Below are 22853 nucleotides of genomic sequence, written 5' to 3' on the forward strand. Positions count from 1 at the left end.
ATCGATCTCTAACTTACCTCAAGTGCTATCCATAGTAATCTTCTCTACCCTTCACCTACCATTGTTGTAGTTGTCCTTGGATACTAGAGACGTAGATAGACACACACACATTCCCTTGGATTCGATACCCATGGAATACTCTAAGGTGAAAGCTACAACGGTATCCGTACGCTTGAGGATTTATTCGCATCGTAATTATACCAACAAGCTTTCTGGAGTCATTGCCGGGGAGCGGTTGTTGTTTATCTACAAATCTAGTTGTCCTTGTATCTTTTGCTTTTCTTTATTTCTACCTTTAGCCCCGCTACCCATGGAAAGTTATCCTTCTACACACCTTTCAACCCTTCGGGGTGAGTCTTTAGAGCCATCCTTCTCGGGATCCAATTCCTCATCCGGCTACGAGATTCATCCTACTCTCATAGAGTTGGTTCAGGAAAATTCCTTCTCAAGGTTGCCAGAGAATCTCTGGCTTGCCACAAGACGCTCTCAAGAAGAAACTTTTCCCTTTCTCTCCCTCAGGGAGAGCGAGAAAATGGTACCTTCGCTTAGAGGAGACTGTGATCGATAATTAGGAAGAGCTGAGGGCTAGATTTTGCTTCTCCCTCTTTCCTCTATCCCGCATCACTTCTTTGCGAGTTAAGGTCCTCTGCTTCAAGCAGCGGGAGGAGGAATCGCTAGGCGCAGCATGGGCTTGTTTCTCTGCTCTTACGCAAATTTGCCCACTCCTGTCCATACCCGATCATGTATTGCTTCAACACTTTCGGTTCAGACTTTCTGAGGATGCTGGCCTGCAGCTCGATGCCCTCTCCGAAAGCTCATTTTTGCTTAAGGATTCGATAGAAGGGAAGGAAATCTTGGATCATATCCGAGAGACTACTCCCTCGGTCGATCGGCATAACAATGCCCCGATAGAAGGAGAGTGTATTGAGCAACCGAGGTCTTTCATTAGCAAAGTTTGAACTTTCATCTCGACTATCTTTGAACATCTACTGACGATGCCTCTCCTGAACCGTAGGATTCTAGGGGATAGAGCACCACGTGCGAATCCTACCCCCGGATCCCCTTACGGTATTTTATTCTGAATTTTCCCTCCAGATTATATCTCGAGGGAGGTTGAGGAAGGAGTGGTTGAAAGAAGAGGATCATTCTTAATGACTCGTCTGTTTCAACCATGACTTCTCGGAAGAGGTACCATAGGAAGCCCATCATGTTCCCGTGTCAAGGTAACATACAAGGTGTTTCGTATACACTAAGGAATATGCCTCAACATTGACCACCATATCATAGTCCATAGAGCTTATCCTTTTAGGTGAAGGGTTCATAGGGGCCATACTGATCAAATCGAGTGAATCAAACTCACATCCTTATCCTTGATTACCGATTTATGCGAATCAAATCAAGTGACTCAAACTCCTACATTCATCCTTGATTTTGGTTGATGCCCAATAGAAGTTATATCCACACTTCATATCAAATGAACTTCTATTGGAAGCTTAGGTTGGATTGCTTTGCCACCACATTCATCTTTGATGAAACACGAAGCTTTCTACCTAAGGAGGGGATGAGTTGAAAGAAACTCATTTCCCTCGTGACCCAAGCTCAGATCATTCCTTTGGCCCACAGAGTTGCATATCCTCTTTCACTATGGGGCCATGGACATTCTTGAGTTGTCTTATCAGGAGGTCAAGCCCACCACTCCATGAGCATGAAGATTCATCCCGATTCATCACAAAGATCATGCTCATCTTTGATATCTCTGAGATCTATCATCCATTGTGCTAAGGCACTACGAGTCATATGATCATCTTAGGGTTTTATTTCATAGGTGCCCCTTTGGATGGTTGCATTTAGTTCTGTTTTATCATAATATCAAAGCAAGGCTCGTAGTTGTATTTTTGCACTAACCTTGCAGCCAAGACATTATTGATAAACTCCAACTAGCGAAGCAAGCTAGACGTACATATGGTTGAGCATGGGATCACAATGTGATGCCCAAGATCATAGACTTCCTTTGATTTAAAAGGTCTATCTTTATAAGGAAAGTTTATCCTTCGGGTATTCTTGGGATGCTAACCATTCAGCGAGAGGCTACGTCAAGGACGGAGAGAAGCAAGGAAACAAGGGCATCGAGAGGACGATGACATCACTACTGCAAGCACATGGAAATAATCATCGCATCATCGTCATATGGGGCAATCATACCCCGCGATGACTAAGGTATGTCATTGAGGTAAGTCCACCACCATGATCTTTATAGTTAAATTAGTCAGCTTGGATAAAAGTGAAGTTAAGCAAAAGTCAATTTCATTGGCCCTAGATCTATCCTAGCTTTTACCAAAGTCCCAGCACACGTAGTGGTTGGGCCCCCTCTCTTTTCTTTCCCCTCTACTGCACGCATACACATGAGCAACGGGAGGCCTAGTAGAGCCTAACTAGTCTGATTGCCGCTGCCTCCCAGCCTTTGTATAGACGCTCCTCCAACGTTCCTTGACTCGTCCCTCGACGTCCCGGTGGGTTTGAACGTCGGGGGAGAAGAGTTCCTTCTTTTTAAAAAAAACTCATCCTTCTCCTCTCCTCTTCACTCCACTCTCATCTCCACTCAAACACACCAAGATCCACTCCCACCAGCAAACCCTGCTCACCACCATGGCTAGCAAAGGGCTCATCCCCTTTGTCAAGCTGGGCATGTGTTGGGATACGAGGTAGGCTACGCTAGCGCAAATCAAAAATTTCTACCGCGTAAACTAGGAAAACTGCCGTATATGGATCATGGGATTACCACTCGACGCACTGGTGCGGAAGATGTAGACTCGCGTCGGGGCAGCGAAGACGATCAGCGTAGTCAAACGTAGTCGATCACGTCGACATCGAGTGGCACCTCAGCAGCTCGTCCATGTGCAGCACGGTCGTCCTCGTGCCGCGGCTCATCGTCGGCACATTTTGGCTCGTCGGCGGCTCGTCGGCGGCTCGTCCAAGTGCTGCAGGCGCAACACCTCCAAGGTATCCACACGCGCAAGGAGGAAGCGTCACAAGCCGGACTGCTAGATCCACAAGTTGCAACAGGCAAGGGCGTGAGAGGCGCAGCAGATTTGTTTCGCAAAAAAAAGGTGTAAACCCTAGGGCGCCTCCACCCCTCTATTTATAGAGGTTCCTAACGGGCATCTGGGTCCGAGGCCCATTAGTACTTCTAAACCTAATCAAACTCGGATCACATCCGAATTGGGCTTCCAGCCCCTTAAGTGTGTGACCCTATGAGTTCGGATATGTATAGACATGGCCCAAGTACTCCTACTCGGCCCAATAGTCGGTAGCGGCCTCTAGCAAGACGTGCCAACTACTATACGCACATGACGAACCATCACAACATTATGTACATGCTATTCCCTTTGCCTCACGATATTGGTCTAGCTTCAAGCCGACCGCTCTTTCTCGATTCTGTGATTCGGAATCCCTTTGTAGGTTAACTCTTAACCGTACGTAGCATGGCCATGCATTTTCGAATCCGATCACTTGAGGGGCCCAAAGATATTACTCTCAATCAGAGAGGGGCAAATCCCATCTTAATTGACCATATCTCACAGCATGCTTCTTGACAAACCCGAAAACTATCTTTTTAACTACCCTGTCACGGTGTAGCGTTTGATAGCCGTAAGTAAGTTGATCCACATCTTGAGTACATGTGACAATCTTAGGTCTAAGGACAAAGCGTACATGTTGTGTAAAGAGAGAACTACTTCTCGTGTTGGGTCAGTCCTAGCACATGTCTCCACATGTGCCCACATTATTAGTTTAACATCTCCATGTCCATGACTTGTGAAACATAGTCATCAACTAATACATGTGCTAGTCTAATATTCATGTGTGTCCTCACATGAACTCCGACTAGGGACAACTTTAGAATAATCATACAAGTAAAGAGTTTCACATACAATTCACATAATTGCAAATCAATTCAACTAGTCTTTTAATGGATATTCAAGAAACACAATATAAATCATGGATACAAATGGAACATCATCATCTCTATAATTGCCTCTAGGGCATACCTCCAACAGTCTCCCACTTGCACTAGAGTTAATCTAGAATGTACCTAATACCCATAGCTCTTACATGCGCATCATGCTTAGCCTGCGAGAGTGGTTTTGTCAACGGATCAGAAATGTTAAGATCCGTGTGTATTTTGCATATCTTGATCTCACCCCAGTTAACGAAGTCTCGAATGAGATGAAATCACCGCATTACGTGTTTGTTCTTCTGGTGATTTCTTGGATCCATTGCTTGCGCAATTGCCCCATTGTTATCACAGTAGAGATTCAATGGGCTGGATGCATTTGGAACACACCAAGCTCAATAAGGAAATTCCTTATCCAAACACCCTCCTTCGCGGCTTCTGAAGCCGCGATGTACTCGGCTTCTATCGTAGAATCGGCCACCGTCTCCTGCTTGGAACTCTTCCAACTAACAGCACCACCATTTAGCGTGAACACAAATCCTGATTGTGACTTTGAATCATCTCTGTCGGTTTGGAAACTAGCATCGGTGTAACCTGTTACAACAAGTTCCTCCTCACCTCCATAGACGAGGAACATATCTTTAGTCCTTCTTAAGTACTTAAGAATGTTTTTCACCGCTGTCCAGTGACTCTCACCTGGATCAGACTGGTGTCTGCTTGTCATACTTAGCGCATATGAAACATCTGGGCGAGTACTTATCATTGCATACATGATAGATCCAATAGCCGAAGCATATGGCACTCTACTCATGCGATTCTGCTCATCAGCAGTCGAAGGACAATGAGTCTTGCTGAGATGTATGCCATGTGACATAGGCAAGAACCCTTTCTTCACCTCTTCCATGTTGAACCGCTTCAACACTTTATCAATGGAAGTATCTTGGCTTAATCCTATAAGCCTTCTCGATCTATCTCTATAGATCTTAATGCCCAGAATATATGCCGCTTCCCCTAAGTCCTTCATCGAAAAACTATTTTTCAGTGAAGTCTTTACGGATTCAAGCATAGGAATGTTAATTCCAATCAACAATATGTCATCCACATATAAGATTAGAAACACTAAAGAGCTCCCACTAACCTTCTTGTAAACACAAGACTCTTCTTCGTTCTTGGTGAAGTCAAACCCTTTGACCACTTCATCAAAACGAATGTTCCAACTCCTAGATGCTTGCTTCAATCAATAAATGGATCTCTGAAGCGTGCATACGTTTCCAGCATTTTTCAGATTGACAAAACCCTCGGGCTGTATCATATACACGTCCTCAGCTAGGTTTCCATTCAGGAAAGCTGTCTTGACATCCATCTGCCATATCTCATAATCAAAATATGCAGCTATAGCTATAATAATCCAAATGGACTTAAGCATCACTACGGGCGAGAAGGTCTCGTCGTAGTCAACTCCTTGAACTTGTCGAAAACCTTTTACGACAAGTCGTGCTTTATAGATGTGAACATTTCCATCCATGTCCTTTTTCTTCTTATAGATCCACTTGCACTCTATGGCTTTAACACCATTAGGCGGGTCGACCAAGTTCCAAACTTGATTGTCTCCCATGGACTCTATTTCGGATTGCATGGCACTCTGCCATTTTTCGGAGTCTGGGTCCATCATTGCTTCTGCATATGTCGCAGGCTCATCATTGTCCAATAATAATATTTCCCGCATTTCATGGAGCCTTGCCGACCTTCGTGGTTGTGGTGGTGCTTCTCTTGCCATGGGTATCTCAACTTGCTCTACTACGTTAGCATCACTCATTGATTCTTGCCCGATCAGCTCATCTTGAACTTCTTCAAGATGCACTGTCTTTTCACTCTTTTCTCCTTTGAGAAACTCTTTCTCTAGGAAAACCCCATTCTGAGCGACAAACACTTTGCCCTCTGACCGGTTGTAGAAATAATATCCCAAAGTTTCCTTTGGATATCCCACGAAAATGCACTTATCCGACTTGGGCGTGATCTTGTCCGACTGAAGTCGCTTGACAAACACTTCACATCCCCAAATCTTTAGAAAAGACAAATTGGGAACTTTTCCAGTCCACATCTCATATGGTGTCTTAACTACGGATTTAGATGGTACCCTATTAAGTGTGAAAGTTGTTGTTTCTAGAGCGTATCCTCAAAATGACAACGGTAGGTCCGACTGGCTCATCATTGATCGAACCATGTCTAACAAAGTTCAATTATGTCGCTCGGATACACCGTTTCTCTGAGGTGTTCCAGGCAGCGTAAGTTGTGGAACAATTCCGCAACTCTTTAGATGATTGCTAAACTCGTGGCTCAAATACTCGCCTCCACGATCAGATCGTAAGGCCTTAATTTTCTTGCCACGCTGATTTTCAACTTCATTCTGAAATTCCTTGAACTTTTCAAAGGTTTCAAACTTGTGCCTCATCAAGTAGACATAGCCATATCTACTAAAATCATCAGTGAAAGTTATGAAGTATTTGAATCCTCCTCTAGCTGTCGTGCTCATTGGTCCGCATACATCGCTATGTACGAGTTCCAACAACTCTACTGCTCTCTCAGGAAAACCTGTGAAAGGCATCTTGGTCATCTTGCCTAGCAAGCAAGCCTCACATGTCTCGTATGATTCAAAATCAAATGAAATTAGAAGTCCATCAGAATGGAGCTTCTTCATGCGCTTTTCGCTTATATGACCCAACGACAATACCACAAGTAGGTAGGACTCAAATCATTAGGCCAAGGCCTTTCAGCACTTACGTTACAGACAGGTGAACCATCAAGATTTAAAACAAACAATCCATTCATAATGGGTGCAAAAGCCATAAACATATCATTCTTAGAGATCACACAACCATTGTTTTCACTCACAAATGAATAACCATCCTTCATCAAGCATGAAGGAGACAAAATGTTTCGACTTAAACTAGAAATGAAATAACAATTATTCAACTCCATAATAAATCCTGACGGGAGGTGGAGTTGCATCGTCCTGACGGTCAACACAGCAACTCTTCCATTATTGCCCATGCGGAAATCAACTTCTCCCTTTTCAACGCTTCTACTTCTTATCATTCCATGCATCGAATTGCAAATATGAGCAACCGATCCGGTATCAAATACCCAAGAATTAATAATTGTATCAGCGAGAAATATATTGTCTATAACATTAACAACAAGCGTACCTAAGGTGGAAGTACTCTTACTTCCGCCATTCTTCAACGAAGCTAGGTACTGCTTGCAGTTTCTCTTCCAGTGACCAGGTTCGTGACAATAAAAGCACTCTTTATCTGGAGCAGGTCCAGCTTTAGCCTTGGGCGTTGGGTTTGGCTTGGACACTCCAGCCTTGCCCTTCTTCTTCCAAGAATTGCCCTTTTTCTTGAAGCTAGGCTTGTTCTGTACAGCCATCACATGGCTGCTACTAGCGCTTTTCTTAATATCAACCTCTACTGTCTTGAGCATACCACACAGTTCATTCAGATCATTCTCCGTCCCATGCATATGGTAGTTTGAGATGAAGTTCCCATAGCTAGGCGGAAGAGACGAAAGAATGAAGTCAGTGGCTAACTCTTTGCCCATTGGGAAGCCTAGCTTCTTCAATCGCTGAGTGTAACCAACCATGTTGATTACATGTGGTCCTACTGCTGCACCTTCTGCTAGCTTGCACTCCAGAAAGGCCTTGAACACATTGAACCTTTCAGTCCTAGCCTGTATCTGGAACATATCTTTGAGCGCCACGATCATATCGTGCACCTCATGATTTGTTTCGAACTGCATTTGCAGCTCGGGTTCCATGCAAGCAAGCATAAGGCAGCTTACCTCAAGATTAGCATCAAATTTCTTCTTGTAAGCAGCCTTAACGGCAACAGATGCATCATCAGCAGGTACTTGTGGTAATGGGGTGTCTAGAACATCTTCCTTTTTATCGGCCCTAAGAACAATTCTCAGGTTACGGATCCAATCCGAGTAGTTTATTCCATTCAACTTGTCATTCTCAAGGACCGAACACAAAGCAAACAGTGTGGTGTTGGTAGGTGCCATTTAATCTACAACAAAAGCAATGCAAAATACACTAAGACAAACGTATCCATGATAGAGCAAATCACATTAAACTATTTAACAGAATCTACTCCCACTGAAATCAATATCCCTCTATTGATACTTAGTGATTCAGGATCCACAACTAACAAGTCTACTAGTGACTTGTAGCATCACCGCTAGCAAACAAGGTAGATCGGTAAGCAACTTCTTGCTAATCATATCACATATGACTCCTATTGTTGGGTAAAATCTCCATGTCTTGGCGCCCAACCTTTATGCCCCAAGGTCCTTAACCGTTAAGATTACCTTGTTAAGCAAACCAACCCTTATGCGTGTAAGTGTCCGACACAAACCCATCTAGTCAAGGAAAACTAGTGGCACCCTAATTTCATAGACCCACCACTAATTGTACAAGACATGGGATGGTGCAAGTTTTAGTTGGGAGGGCATACTAACTTAAACTTTGTGAGGGATCGTTCTACTTCTAACATCACCTCATGCAGGAAGTAAAACATAAATAGAATAGCATGCACACAGTTGTGACACAGTATGACCCGTTTTCTTATGTGCGCCATTCTCCTGGTGATGAGTCCTCCAAGAACTAGAACATGCTATTGCTCCTAATAGCTAGTATTGAAATTTACATAGTTGCTTGGATCATCACAGATTGGTACGCAGACCATTAAATATATTAAAATGACAACACATATGGCTCCAGCCGTGTTGCCGTACGTGTGACATGCAGGTCACGAATGAGTTACACACATGCATCACATACACAAGGGGGCCATGCTGATCACAAGATCCATACATCCTGCAAAACAGAGTTAGGCGTTCTAACGTTCCAAACTTCAGAGGCCCGAAACTCCATCTTCCAAGCTGAATTTGGGAAATCTAATTTCGCCGAAAATGGTAAAACCATTGAATTTCATATGTAACTTTTTTTGTAGATCAATTTTCATATAAAATTTTCCCCGATCCGAGATCGTACCGAAAAGTTACGGCTGATTTACCAAAGTACACGCACACGGCAAAATCCCAACCCGGTAGTAGATCCAATCTACTATTGCACATCTCATGTGCTTGGCGTATGAACCTGGATCTCGATTCGACCAATCATATTGATCTTCACTCGCTGCAACTGGCATTACGTGTATCACTTAACTCCGATGGTGGAAACCCGACTGGTAGGAGTATGTCGTTACACAACCATTGCAGCAAGAACACGAAACCAGGACATAGATCAAACTGAAAACTTGCATATCTCCATACGCACACATCCCGAATCCAAAACTAAACAGCTACGGCTCTGATACCACTATTGGGATATGAGGTAGGCTACGCTAGCGCAAATTAAAAATTTCTACCGCGTAAACCAGGAAAACTGTCGTATATGGATCACGAGATTACCACTCGACGCACTGGTGCGGAAGATGTAGAATCGCGTCGGGGCAACGAAGACGATCAGCGTAGTCGAACGTAGTCGATCACGTCGACGTCGAGCGGCACCTCAGCAGCTCGTCTACGTGCAGCAAGGTCGTCCTCGTGCCGCGACTCGTCGTCGGCACGTCGTGGTTCGTCGGCGGCTCGTCATAGCTCGTCGGCGAACTGCTAGATCCGCAAGTTGCAACAGGCGAGGGCGTGGGAGGCGCGGCAGATTTGTTTCGCCAAAAAAAGGTGTAAACCCTTGGGTGCCCCCACCCCTCTATTTATAGAGGTTCCTGACGAGCCTCTGGGTCCGAGGCCCATTAGTACTTCTAAACCTAATCCAACTCGGATCACATCTGAATTGGGCTTCCAGCCCCTTAAGTGTGTGACCCTATGGGTTCGGATACGTATAGATATGGCCCGAGTACTCCTACTCGGCCCAATAGTCGGTAGCGGCCTCTAGCAAGATGTGTCAACTCATATACGCACACGACGAACCATCACAACATTATGTACATGCTATTTCCTTTGCCTCACGATATTTGGTCTAGCTTCAAGCCGATCGCTCTTTCTCAATCCTGTGATTCGGAATCCCTTTGTAGGTTAACTCTTAACCGTACGTAGCATGGCCATGCATTTTCGAATCCGATCACTCGAGGGGCCCAGAGATATCACTCTCAATCAGAGAGGGGCAAATCCCATCTTAATTGACCATGTCTCACAACATGCTTCTTGACAAACCTGAAAGCTATCTTTTTAACTACCCTATCATGGTGTAGCGTTTGATAGCCCCTAAGTAAGTTGATCCACATCTTGAGTACATGCGACAATCTCAGGTCTAAGGACAAAGCGTACATGTTGTGTAAAGAGAGAACTACTTCTCGTGTTGGGTCAGTCCTAGCACATGTCTCCACATGTGCCCACATTATTAGTTTAACATCTCCATGTCCATGACTTGTGAAACATAGTCATCAACTAATACATGTGCTAGTCTAATATTCATGTGTGTCCTCACATGAACTCCGACTAGGGACAACTTTAGAATAATCATACAAGTAAAGAGTTTCACATACAATTCACATAATTGCAAATCAATTCAAGTAGCCTTTTAATGGATATTCAAGGAACACAATATAAATCATGGATACAAATGGAACATCATCATCTCTATGATTGCCTCTAGGGCATACCTCCAACAGCATGACCTTCGATCTTGATGGGAAGATCACTCTAGTGAATGCCATTATCTCTTTTGGTGATCTGTCAATGGAGGAAGTATAGGCGGTTGATGTTCAGCCCCTGGCCATCCTACCACCTGAGGGGAGAAGCAGGACGTGAGAGGCGTCGCTGGGGGGGCCAAACCCCCAGTTTGGTCGACCTAGGCCCGCACAATCTCGACTTCCCGCTCGACTGCGCGCTCATAATCATCTAGGAAGACGTAGAAACAGAGGTCGCACGGGTCGAGTCCCTACATAAGGTCGACAATGAGCGATGTTCGCCCAAAGGAGTCAACGAACATCTAGCCGTTCTACAGTATTGACATCTCGGGGCTGTCGAAGATGGGAGGATGTAGCAACACGGGATCAGCGTCCTACTCGCCGGACACACCACCTCCAGCATCTCGCTTTGAGGTGTTTGGGGTGAAAACACTGAACGGCGGGTGCGGGAAAGTGCTCAAGCTGGCTCTCACACCCATGGAAAAAGATCTGGCTAGGTTCTTTGAGCCGTCTTCAGGAGGCACCAAGGTCGGGCGACATCTTTTACCACCGAAAATCATAAGGCTAAGGGGCCAATTTTAGGGTAGTGATGAGAAATCTCCAAGGGCCCCCATGGTTAAACAGCTATCCTCCATGATCGTATATTTGCCCTTAGAAAATAGGAGACTTATCAATAAGTTAGTAGAGAGGAAGTTAGGAACGGAGGAACTTAAGGATGAGTTTTGAACCCTCGATTGTGGTCTTTGCGCTAAGATATTTTAGGGTTGTAGTACCAAATTCTGGTCCTCAAGATTTGCAGTCAAGTCCCTTCCTTGATTATGTGGTCGTGCAGCCAGCTCCAGCTATAAGCTCAAGATCTGAAGTTTCTTTGGAAGGGCTTCAAGAAGCTGCAGAACTAAGAAAACAAGTTCTTGAACAGGAGCAAATATTGAGCGACTTGAAGATGAAGGCATAAGATTCCAATGCAGCAATGAAAATGCAGTATAAGGAGATTGAGAGTTTGAAGAAAGGAGTAAGACAAACTGAGTACCTCCTTCGTCAACTGCTAAACTTCAGAGGGTAAGGTCAATGTGTTTCTTAGAAATCTGCTCATGTCTTCCCAGCTGCTTAGGCTAGCTTTGTTCTTAGTCAGAAAGACATCATCTATAGTGGAATGTCTTATGGGACAATATGTCTGTGCTTGTTCTTGAGACATGAATAATAGTGTGTAAAGTGTGATGAGAAATATTTATTTGTATCTGTGGTATGTACAGATTATTCGAGCTGTCAATTACATAATTGATTTGTATGTAATATCACATTAGAATATATTTTAATTAAGCACTTTCTAGGCTACACCTTGTCGTCGTCAAGATTTGCGAATCAAGACTCTAGACTAGTAAATTTCTTTTATGCGCGTAAAGCTTCGGATGGTAGCGTGGGAGACACGGGGTTAGACTGGTTCGGGCAAAAGGAGGCCCTACGTCCAATATCGAGGCTGCTCGTGTTACCCACGCGGGGTTTTGTAGTAGGGGTTACAGATGGGCGAGAGAGGGAACTGATCCCAGGTCTCTTGAGTATGCTTGTGCTCTTACGGAGTGCGAGTGTGTACTGTTTGCTTGAGGAAAGGAGTCCGCCTCTCCCGTCTCAGGACCCCCGGTCCTCCTTTTATAGCGCAAGAAGGAGCTTGGGGTTACAGTTGAGCCAGGCGTCAGGAGGAGAGGTAGAAAGGATAAGCTAAGTAGAAAAATAATACAAGGGGAGGGTCCCAAGGCCGCCGCTCTTGCTCCGGCCTCCGGTCCTTGTCAGCGCATCCGGCAAGGGAGGGCGATTCCTTCCCGATCTTGTCGATGATCTCCCTGGTCGCCGTCGCTGTCGAGCGTGATGATGATCCTCAGCCTCGGCATCCGTACCCACCGGGGAGGAGGTCCGATTCTGTTGCCCCGCCGATTACCGTAAGACCCGGACGTCGCATCCCTGAAACTGCCGTTGGGAGCACGGGGCGTGAGAGCAAGCGATGCGCCCTCCTGTGCCATTCGGCGCAGCTCATGAGTACTCTAGGCGAATCAGAAGGAGCCGCAACCACTGCGGCTTGCACCGCACGGCCGCGCACCGGTATTCGGGACCGGTTACGTTGGGGACGCCGCTCCCTTTTGGCTTGACAGGGCCGCGGTGCATTTATGGCGAGGTCGATAGGGGGACCCACGAGATTGTCATCCTGATCCTCCAGTTCGCGCCCGAGGCGAATATTCATCTTGTGGACCCAAGCGAGTCCGACCCCCGCGCCCAGGGTCGGGCGAGGCAGAGTTTCTGTGGTAGGGGTCGGGCGCTCCCGACCCCGGTCTCCTGTGTCGGGCGAGGCAGAGTTTCTGTGGTAGGGGTCGGGCGCTCCCGACCCCGGTCTTTTGGGTCGGGCGAGGCGGAGTTTCTATGGTAGGGGTCGGGCGCTCCCGACCCCGGTCTCCTGGGTCGGGTGAGGCGGAGTTTAGTATTCAAGGGATCGGGAGCGTCCGACCCCAGGACTCCGGGTCGGGTGAGGCGGAACGTGGCCTCTCCCTTTCATATTGGGTTGATGGCAATTTTGCTACCTTAGATGGGCCTGGGCCTTTAAGTTTTGTTGATTTCGTGGGCTAGGGGAGATCGTTGATATTTCCCCCCAACAGTAGCCCCGAGCCTGTGGTGGAGCAAAGATGCTCCTCCAGAGGCTTTTTTCGTCACTCGTCGGGGATCTCTGCTCGCCCTGCAAGCTGCGGTTGATCAGGGATAGGGAGTGTTGTTGGTCCAACTTGGCTAGGGAGTTTGATCAGGAGAGGTGTCCTGTGGATGACTTGGCGCGGGAGGACTCCTTATTGCTCCGTAGGGCGCTCCCGCCTCGAGTCCTCAAATCGCGACCACACGCGTGGTCATTGGTTGCGACGCTAGCCCTCGAGCCCCCGCGCGTTGCAGGAGACCGATCGGGAGGCTAGATCGGCTTTTGATCGTTACCCCTCAAGCATCCGTTCGCTGGGACGGAGGGGATGAGCCGTGCCACGCTATCCTCGTTGGACGAACTGTGGTGCTCGTTGAGCTGCGAACGGGTCGGTTCGAGTGGAGTCCCGGTCCCCGTTCGGGGAGGTCCAGCTCGGGCCAAACTGGTGGCGTACTCCAGATTTCGGCTGGCCAGTTCATATAGTTCCTGAGTCCATTCGATCGGATTCGGGGGCTCGTTGCCTTTCTTCGGGGAAAAACCATGAACTTAGACGCCAGCCCGGGCTCGAACGTGAGGTCGGGACGCCCTTGGCTTTCGCTCGCCTGGGTGGTGGCCGCTAGCGGACCCGTCCCTTCTCACCCCTTGCTCGGGGGATGTCCTGGGGCAGCTGTCAAACCCTCTAGAGGGCCAGCCTTCGAACCCCTGGACCGTAAGAGCGTTTTTAGCTCTGTATCCCTTTTTTACCCGGAGCGGGTCCTGGTCCGCTTGCAGAGGAAGTTGTGCGCATGACCTCCGGGAGTAGAAGCGGCAGAAAACGCCGAGCTTGTGGGGTAGGAGGCGGAGTGGTCTCTGCAGTTAAAAAGAGATCGTGCGTACGATTTCTGGACAAAGACGGAGGTGACGGGATGTACCTGACATCGCAATAGATGCGGTCGACTCGTACTTCGTTTGCCGCGCACTCCTCATAGAGCGGAAGAGTTTTCTTCATCATAATCCTTATCTTCATCGTCATCGTCCTCATCCGTCGTCGTGCTTGAGCCCCTCTGCAGCCTTCGGGGTTCTGCCGCAGCCTTTTTCTTCTTCTGGTGAGTGAAGGCGCCTTCGTCGGCATCCTCCTCCCTCTTTGCCTTGCCCTTGGAGCGATCGAATATCGCCCCGACGGCCTCTTCGCCCGAGGCAAAGTCGGTGGCGATGTTGAGGAGCTCCTTGGTGGTCTGTGGGCCTACACGCCCCAGCTCGTGGACTAGAGATCTACAGGAGGTCCCTGCCAGGAAGGCGCCGATGACGTTGGCATCGGCGATGTTGGAGAGCTCGGTGCACTTCCTGGAGAAGCGTCGAATGTACCCTCGGAGAGTCTCACCCGACTCCTGGCGGCAGCTCCAGAGGTCCTAGGAGTTCCCGTGGTACTTGTATGTGCCCTAGAAGTTCCCTACAAAGATCTCTCTCAGGTCGTTCCAGTTACGGATCCGACCTGACGGGACGTGTTCTAGCTAGGCTCGCGCCGAGTCGGCCAAGAACAGTGGGAGGTTGCGAATAATGAGCAGGTCGTCATCCGCTCCACCGGCCTGACAGGCAAGCCGGTAGTCGCTGAGCCAAGGCCCGGGGTTCATCTCCCCAGAGTATTTGGCCACATTGGTGGGCTGTCTGAAGCGCGCTGGGAACGGCACGTTCAGGATGCGTGCGGAGAAGGCCCTGGGCCCCGCTGGGTTGGGGCTCGGGCTTCGATTTTCTCCACCGTCGTGGTGACCACCACGGTGTACGCGGTAGCCGCGGTCGGCTCTATCCTCCCTGTCTGCACGGGAGCGCCTCCGTGCGTCCAAGGCGTCACGGGCATCGCGGATGGGGCCGACGCGGCGGGGGATGGATGAAGCCCCATCGCCCGCACGTGTTGGAGTTCGTCGAATGGGCGAGGCCCGGTTTCCCCCATGGGAGGAAGGTTGATGGACAAATCCTCCACGCCTCTTGATAGGCGCGGAGGGTGTGACCCTGCTGGCGCCGTGTGTGCGGCGCCAGGACGCGGAGCTTTCTGCCTGTTGGACTGCTGCACACTCAAGTAAGTCGCGTACCTCCTGGCAGGCCCGTTGCTCCTCGGGCGTTGCCCGATCGGGGAGTCATCGGAGTAGGGCTGCCGCGGCGGCGACATTCTGGCTGGCGCGTGCGAAGAGTTGGGGATGACCCTCGTCCCCGCAGATGCACCGCTGGACGTCGCGGGCTCGATGACGCGCCCCGCCCTTGTTGCGGCGGTGCTCGTCCTCCTGGTGGGGCACCGGGACCCTTACAAGGGCCTCAATCGTAGCTGCGGCGCGCAGTGGGGGAGCGCGCTGCTTCCCTTCGGCGCCGTCGTCGTTGGATCCCTCGGAGCGCACGTCGGCCATGGAGCACTCGTGCGAGGGGTGGTGACTCTCGTCGTTGGAATCGGCGCCGTGGTTGGCCATCTGAAGCCGGTGATGTAAGCGCAAAGGTCCCCTACCTGGCGCGCCAACTGTCGTCGTCAAGATTTGCGAATCAAGACTCTAGACTAGTAAATTTCCTTTATGCGCATAAGGCTTCGGATGGTAGCGTGGGAGACACAGGGTTAGACTGGTTCGGGCAAAAGGAGGCCCTACGTCCAATATCGAGGCTGCTCGTGTTACCCACGCGGGGTTTTGTAGTAGGGGTTACAGATGGGCGAGAGAGGGAACTGATCCCAGGTCTCTTGAGTATGCTTGTGCTCTTACGGAGTGCGAGTGTGTACTGTTTGCTTGAGGAAAGGAGTCCGCCTCTCCCCGTCTCAGGACCCCCGGTCCTCCTTTTATAGCTCAAGAAGGAGCTTGGGGTTACAGTTGAGCCAGGCGTCAGGAGGAGAGGTAGAAAGGATAAGCTAAGTAGAAAAATAATACAAGGGGAGGGTCCCAAGGCCGCCGCTCTTGCTCCGGCCTCCGGTCCTTGTCAGCGCATCCGGCAAGGGAGGGCGATTCCTTCCCGATCTTGTCGATGATCTCCCTGGTCGCCGTCGCTGTCGAGCGTGATGATGATCCTCAGCCTCGGCATCCGTACCCACCGGGGAGGAGGTCCGATTCTGTTGCCCCGCCGATTACCGTAAGACCCGGACGTCGCATCCCTGAAACTGCCGTTGGGAGCACGGGGCGTGAGAGCAAGCGATGCGCCCTCCTGTGCCATTCGGCGCAGCTCATGAGTACTCTAGGCGAATCAGAAGGAGTCGCAACCACTGCGGCTTGCACCGCACGGCCGCGCACCGGTATTCGGGACTGGTTACGTTGGGGACGCCGCTCCCTTTTGGCTTGACAGGGCCGCGGCGCATTTATGGCGAGGTCGATAGGGGAACCCACGAGATTGTCATCCTGATCCTCCAGTTCGCGCCCGAGGCGAATATTCGTCTTGTGGACCCGAGCGAGTCCGACCCCCGCGCCCAGGGTCGGGCAAGGCGGAGTTTAGTCTTCAAGGGATCGGGAGCGTCCGACCCCGGGATTCCGGGTCGGGCGAGGCGGAATGTGGCCTCTCCCTTTCATATTGGGCTGACGGCAATTTTGCTACCTTAGATGGGCCTGGGCCTTTAAGTTCTGTTGATTTCATGGGCTAGGGGAGATCGTTGATATTTCCCCCAACACACCTAAAAATAACTGGGCCCAAAATTTTGTGGGCTCGCCCCCTCGGCCCAATTTTTCATGGGCCTAACAAAGTTATAACGTCAACAATTGTTCGGCTAAATCCATTAAGAATTAAGCCTAAAACAAAGTTATGACGTCAATATATGTTGCGCTTGATCCAACAAGAATTGGGCCTAAACCAAGTTATGACGATCGCAATTATTAGGCTCGGTCCAACAAGAATTGTGCCTCAATCAATCTATGATGATAGCAGTTATTTGGCTTGGTCCAACAAGAACTTGGCCTAATTCAATCTATGATGAAATAATTCGTCACAATTGTCATGTCACGTTGGACTATGGTCCGACATGGCATGCTATGCGGGAGCCAATTTATAACGACATGTGGGACGAACTTTTATTCATCATTATCTTAGTGATGCACCGAAATAAGGAACGTCACTAGTCATGGTTTATGACGCTCGATCAATGTCAAAGGGTTTTCGTCAATCGAGTGTCATAAATCACGGTTTATGACACAAAAAATATTTTTATGACACTTTTTAGTTCATCATAGATCGGAAGATTTCTTGTAGTGGATGAAGCGCTTGTACAAGACTATGGGGCATGGCGATCTTTACGATGTCGCACCATAGACGTGCCTCTAGTATCTTTCCCTTAGGTGCTTTCTAGGTTTATTTTCTTTCATTTATTTTCCAATTGGATTTGAAAGCACCTCAATTTTGAATTCAATAAAGTTTTGACTCATCAATCATCCAGCCCGATACAATCCTTTTGCATCACTTGCTTGTCTTTGTTGGAAGAAGCACATAGGTACAAACAAGTGTGGGGGAGCCACATACTCTCTAGTGCTGACATGATGCACCAAACACCCACAAACAGAGCACACCATGCTACACCAACACGTACGTGAAAGGGGAACTAGAGCCGGACCCACAGGGGTTCGGCCGAACCCCTGGTTCGACCAACACAGGGGTGGCCCACTCAGGCCCATCTTCATCCATTGCATCGGTTTGTGTCTCTGATTCCCTGATCTCACTGATTCATGAGTTTGAATGAATTTTAAATCTGATTAACTAAAATCAAATTCAAATAAAATGAATCAACATGCTCCACCTGCTCTACATGCTTTCTATGGTTGGCTTGCATATGTTTTATTCCATACCTATCATCTTGATACTTGTGAACAAAAATCTTTAGGATAACATGCTCATCTAAGTAGTTGATGTTTGTGATATGGCTTGATAACATGATCTTCGCTCTTGATGTTTAAGTACTTGGGAAATTTATTTGAAAATTTAAAAAGCCTTTGCAAGCTCCTCTTTGATATGTGAAAGTTCTACCAAAGTCATATGATGAGTTATCTTGAAAAACCCTATGCATATGCTGCTTGTCTTTGCATTGAGCTTTGTCAAACTATTGTGACTCTTGTGAGAATTCTTTTCATGCTTTCATGATCAAGATTCATGTGCACACCATTTACCCCTTACTATGCTTCTATGAGAAGTTAGCACTGTACCAACCATCCATTCCACAAAATAAATGCTCCACCAATATGTGTTGGTCTTTCTCTCCAGTTATTGTTACAAAAGAGACATGGGCTATTAACAAAAATATGGACATATGAAGGTCCAAGTATTGAAAAAAAAAAGTTCAACACTTGAAGGTCCAAGAATAAAAAGATAGCCATGTTCTCAAAGGAATTTACAAAGGGAGAGAGATCATACAAAAGAAGTTTCCATTTCATCTACCATCCACCATATCCATACACGTGCACATCTTGATCTAACTGTATGGCTTGTTTTCTCCTTGGATCTGGTTTTTGACTTGGCAATAAATGTGATGCAAGTATGCCTTATTCTTCATACCCTACCTTTAACTCCACATATAGCCATCGTTAGAATTAGGATGAAGAAAGGCAAGTCTAATACCTTGGTGATGACATATACACATTGAGCGATCTGAGAGAATCAAATGAGGAGCTAAGTAAGGTTTATTTTTGAAAACTTACTGAAAAATCCCAAGTTACGTGACAAAAGGAGTATGACTTGATTCAAGATTGTTCCATACCTCAACTACTCAAGATGGCATGATAGACACTTCAAAATTCACAAGTGCAAAGTATAGCTTGGAATATCCTTTATGCTCACTTCATACCTTTGGAAGTTATGTTTCACCTTAGTCCTTTCTACTTCACTCGAGGATGAGTAAATGCTAAGTGTGGGGGTGTTATTAACGGCTCTTACGTACCAAATTTAGATCGTCAACTCCTGCATAAATACATAAAAGATGAGCATCAACAGTAGTGTTGGTGAATATTTGTATGCAGGTCCATTGCCGGAGAAAACACACCTCAAGAGCAAAGAAACACACTCTCAACCAATTAGGAGAAAGCATGTAGATCCATGGGCCCACAAATCAGGATTCGATACCCTTGGAATACTCTGAGGTGAAAGCTACAATGGTATTTGTGTGCTTACGAGTTTATTCGCATCGTAATTATACCAATAACTCCCCCAAGAGCTGGGTGAAGACATTAGGAAGCACATAGAAGGTGCGCTGGCAGGCCTCCGACTCGAGGTCCGTCGCGAGGTGCGCATCGATCTGATGCGCTAGGGTGTCGTAGTTGATGGGCTACATGGCAGAATCGCCACAAGGAGGCACCTGTGCTAGCTCAGGGACCCTCGTGGAGGCGTAGGCGACTGAATTGGTTGGCGACGAAGTCCTGGCTCCCGAAGCAAAAAATCCTAGGTTGGGAAGAAGCTGGGGATGAGCTGCAACTCTCCTCTAGCAACGACGGCAAACTTGAGGCTCCCGAAACGAATGATGTCACCCGAGACGATGCCGCCACCAGCGCTGATACCGAAGGAAGCCATCGAAAGCTAGCAAGGAGTGCGCAACTCTCCCTACTTGGCGCGCCAACTGTCGGTGTTTAGTACCGCCAAATAGTGATTATAAGCTGCGCTTCCTTCACTCCTGATGGCTAGCACACAAGAACAAGGAGTTTATACTGGTTCATGATAATCCCTATGTTCAGTTTCGGTAGGAGTCTTTTTTCCTTTGGGATCGAGTGTGCAAAGGGCTTACAATGGGGTGCTTGCAAGCAAGCGTTTGTGCGATGTATGTGGGTGAGTGTGAATGAGTGCGTGTGAGAGTCGAGAGTGAGTGTTTGAAGGCTCGGCTCCCTTTATATAGTCCAAGGGCTGGGTGACAGTTTGAAGAAAGGAGGGGGCCTTCCTAGGTCGGGAGCTATGAAATGGTCGAAAGGTCATCCTAGGCTTGCAATGGTGGGACCCCCTCCGTTAGGACCTTCATGTCCTGTTTTTCCTCGTCGTTCTTGGCCTGTATGACCCGCACGATAGCTCCTAAACGGCATGGAGTGCCCACGCCTGGAGTGGCGTGGCCTGCACTAGATGGGCCTCCGTCGTGTCTGCCAACCCTGTGGTAGAGAATGGAACAGGGACTGTCGATCGTACTTATCATGGGTAGGTAGGTTCCGTGTCAATGGCCTAGAGCGAGGCATGCCACCCATCCTGGCTTTCCCTGACATGCTGGACACCCTCACGGTCACTCAACGTCGTGAGGTTAAGTTCCGGGTCCCACCAAGACGATCAGGCCCAGGCCTGCCGTGACTGCCTCGTCCTGCCCCTGACGGGTCACTAGGGGGGGACGGTCATGATGATGTCTGGGCGCCTTGTTCCGGGCGTGCGTACGGGCCGTGGAGGCTCCTCCCTCCCAGGTCATCCTGGTGTGGTCCGAAGAGTGCGGCCTCACCCTTGGACCCCCTCGGATAGAGGTCGGTTCCCATGCCCGGTTACGTCCCCGTACGCAGGCAGGCGTGAAGCGGTCAGGAGCATCATGGCTCGCATTGAATGTGTCGTGGCTCGATGCTGGTAAGTGCTGTCAGAGGGCAAGTGGAGCACCCCGGGTTCCACACAGGCCCACATTCCAGGCCGAGTGGTTAGGCAGGCCGTGGCCCATCACAACCGACCTCCGGAGGTCAGAGCGTGGGCCATGGCAGCGTGTTTGGCTCCTTCTAGCGTGTCTAGCTAGTGGGCCTCGCGTCCCATCAGGCGTAGGAGCTTTCAGCTCCCGCCGCAGGGGTACCCTTGGTACTGGAACCCGTCACTTTATGTAGGAATTGACAGTCGGATTTGGTACCTAAGGACTGTCAACAACATCCCACACTTAGTCCTTTGCTTGTTCTCAAGTAAAAGCGAAGGACTAAGGTGGAACATAACTTGTTGTGGTATGATGCAAGCATATATATAAGATATTTCAATATATACCTTTACTTGCAGGCCCGTCGATGGCCAGAGGAAGAAGCAGGTGAGCGACCGCTCATGGCAAAAAAAAGGGCCTCCAAATTTTGACAGCCAAAGACCCTATATCTCAATCTTTCATGATTTGTTCCGCGTCCGATGCATCCACGGCAACTGGATCGTCGCAATGAGCGTCGTCCTGTGCTTACATCGCTGAATGCGTTTCTTGTGATTTTCCCATTGCAAACTCGCGAGTCGACATCTCGGCAAACTACGATTTGCAATCATGTTAACCATCGTCGCTGCCTACGGCGAGGCCCTGGCTTGACGACGCAACATGTGGCTCCGTGGGGGATCCCGAACTTAGCATTTCACAGATGTAACACCGCATGTGACAGCCAGTAGTCGAGTAAGACTGCAGGAGGATGATCTCCTCGGGCCCAAGAAGCTGCAAGCCGCCAAGACCCAACGGCCATCGTGAGGAGCATAATGTGAGATTGTGAACGTGATTCTTTTATTCCTAAATTGAATTTTTGCCATCGTGGCCATAAACAACACTACTAATATGTGTTGTTCGATTTAATTTAAATTATTTCTCTTTGGTTTGTGAAACAGATACTCCCTCCATCTCAGGTCGTTTTAGCTTTTCTAAGTTCATAGGTATTATTATGCATCTAGACATACACTATATCTAGAAAACCCAAAACGACCTACAGTTTGGGACGGAGGGAGTATTAGTTTCCTCGAAGATTATATCTACAAGAATTAGAAAGTATGATTCTGATCCTAAAAAGTGTAAGAAAAACATAGACTAGAGCAGATGATCAATCACAAAAGGACCCATTTTGTATTCGCACACGGACCTCAAATTCCTGGAGACGGCCCTGTTTACTTGTGAATTTTGAAGTGTCTATCATGTCACCTTGGATGTTTGAGGAATGGAACAGTCATGATTCAAGTCACCACCATTCATTCTATTGCGTAACTTGGATTTCATCCAAGATTAAATATGAACAACATTTCATCCACTTGAGTTTGCATGTCTTCATCCATGCCATGCTTGATCATTTTCAGCTTCAGGACTTTCAACATTGCAAATCAATTGAGCATGTCTATCTTGAGCCGGTGATTTAGGATTTTCCATTCCTGCTTCACTCCACAATGCTAGATTTGATACCTCAAAATCCTCCTTCACAATGCTAGATTTGATACCTCAAAATCCTCCAAGTATTAGAACTTCACCCTAGCAAAGGGTTCATGGTTCAAGCCGTTGCTGGGTCTATCCTTGCTCGGTACCTTAGTGCTAAACTGCTAGTCCCTTGCTTGATTTCTTCGTCCTATTTTCTTCAAACATTTTATATTCATTTTTTAATTCAATGAATTATCACTTGTCCACAAGATTTTCAAATAGCGAGATCAATAATGACACATAGTCGTATCTCTTGATCATACACACTATCTTTGCCTTTTCTTCTCCCGATGGCTCCCAACACAAAATCTATTGATGTCGCACCACTCTCTCACTAAGGGTGCGTTTGGTTGGGAGACGATGTAGGACGGGACGGTCCTGTCCTACTTTTCTGGGATAGGATGATCCTATTTCTTGTTTGGTTAGAGGGACAGGGGCGTTCCTGTTTTTTGTTTGGTTTGAGGGATA

This window comes from Setaria italica, chromosome VI (assembly GCF_000263155.2).
Source record: "Setaria italica strain Yugu1 chromosome VI, Setaria_italica_v2.0, whole genome shotgun sequence".
Lineage (NCBI taxonomy): Eukaryota > Viridiplantae > Streptophyta > Magnoliopsida > Poales > Poaceae > Setaria > Setaria italica.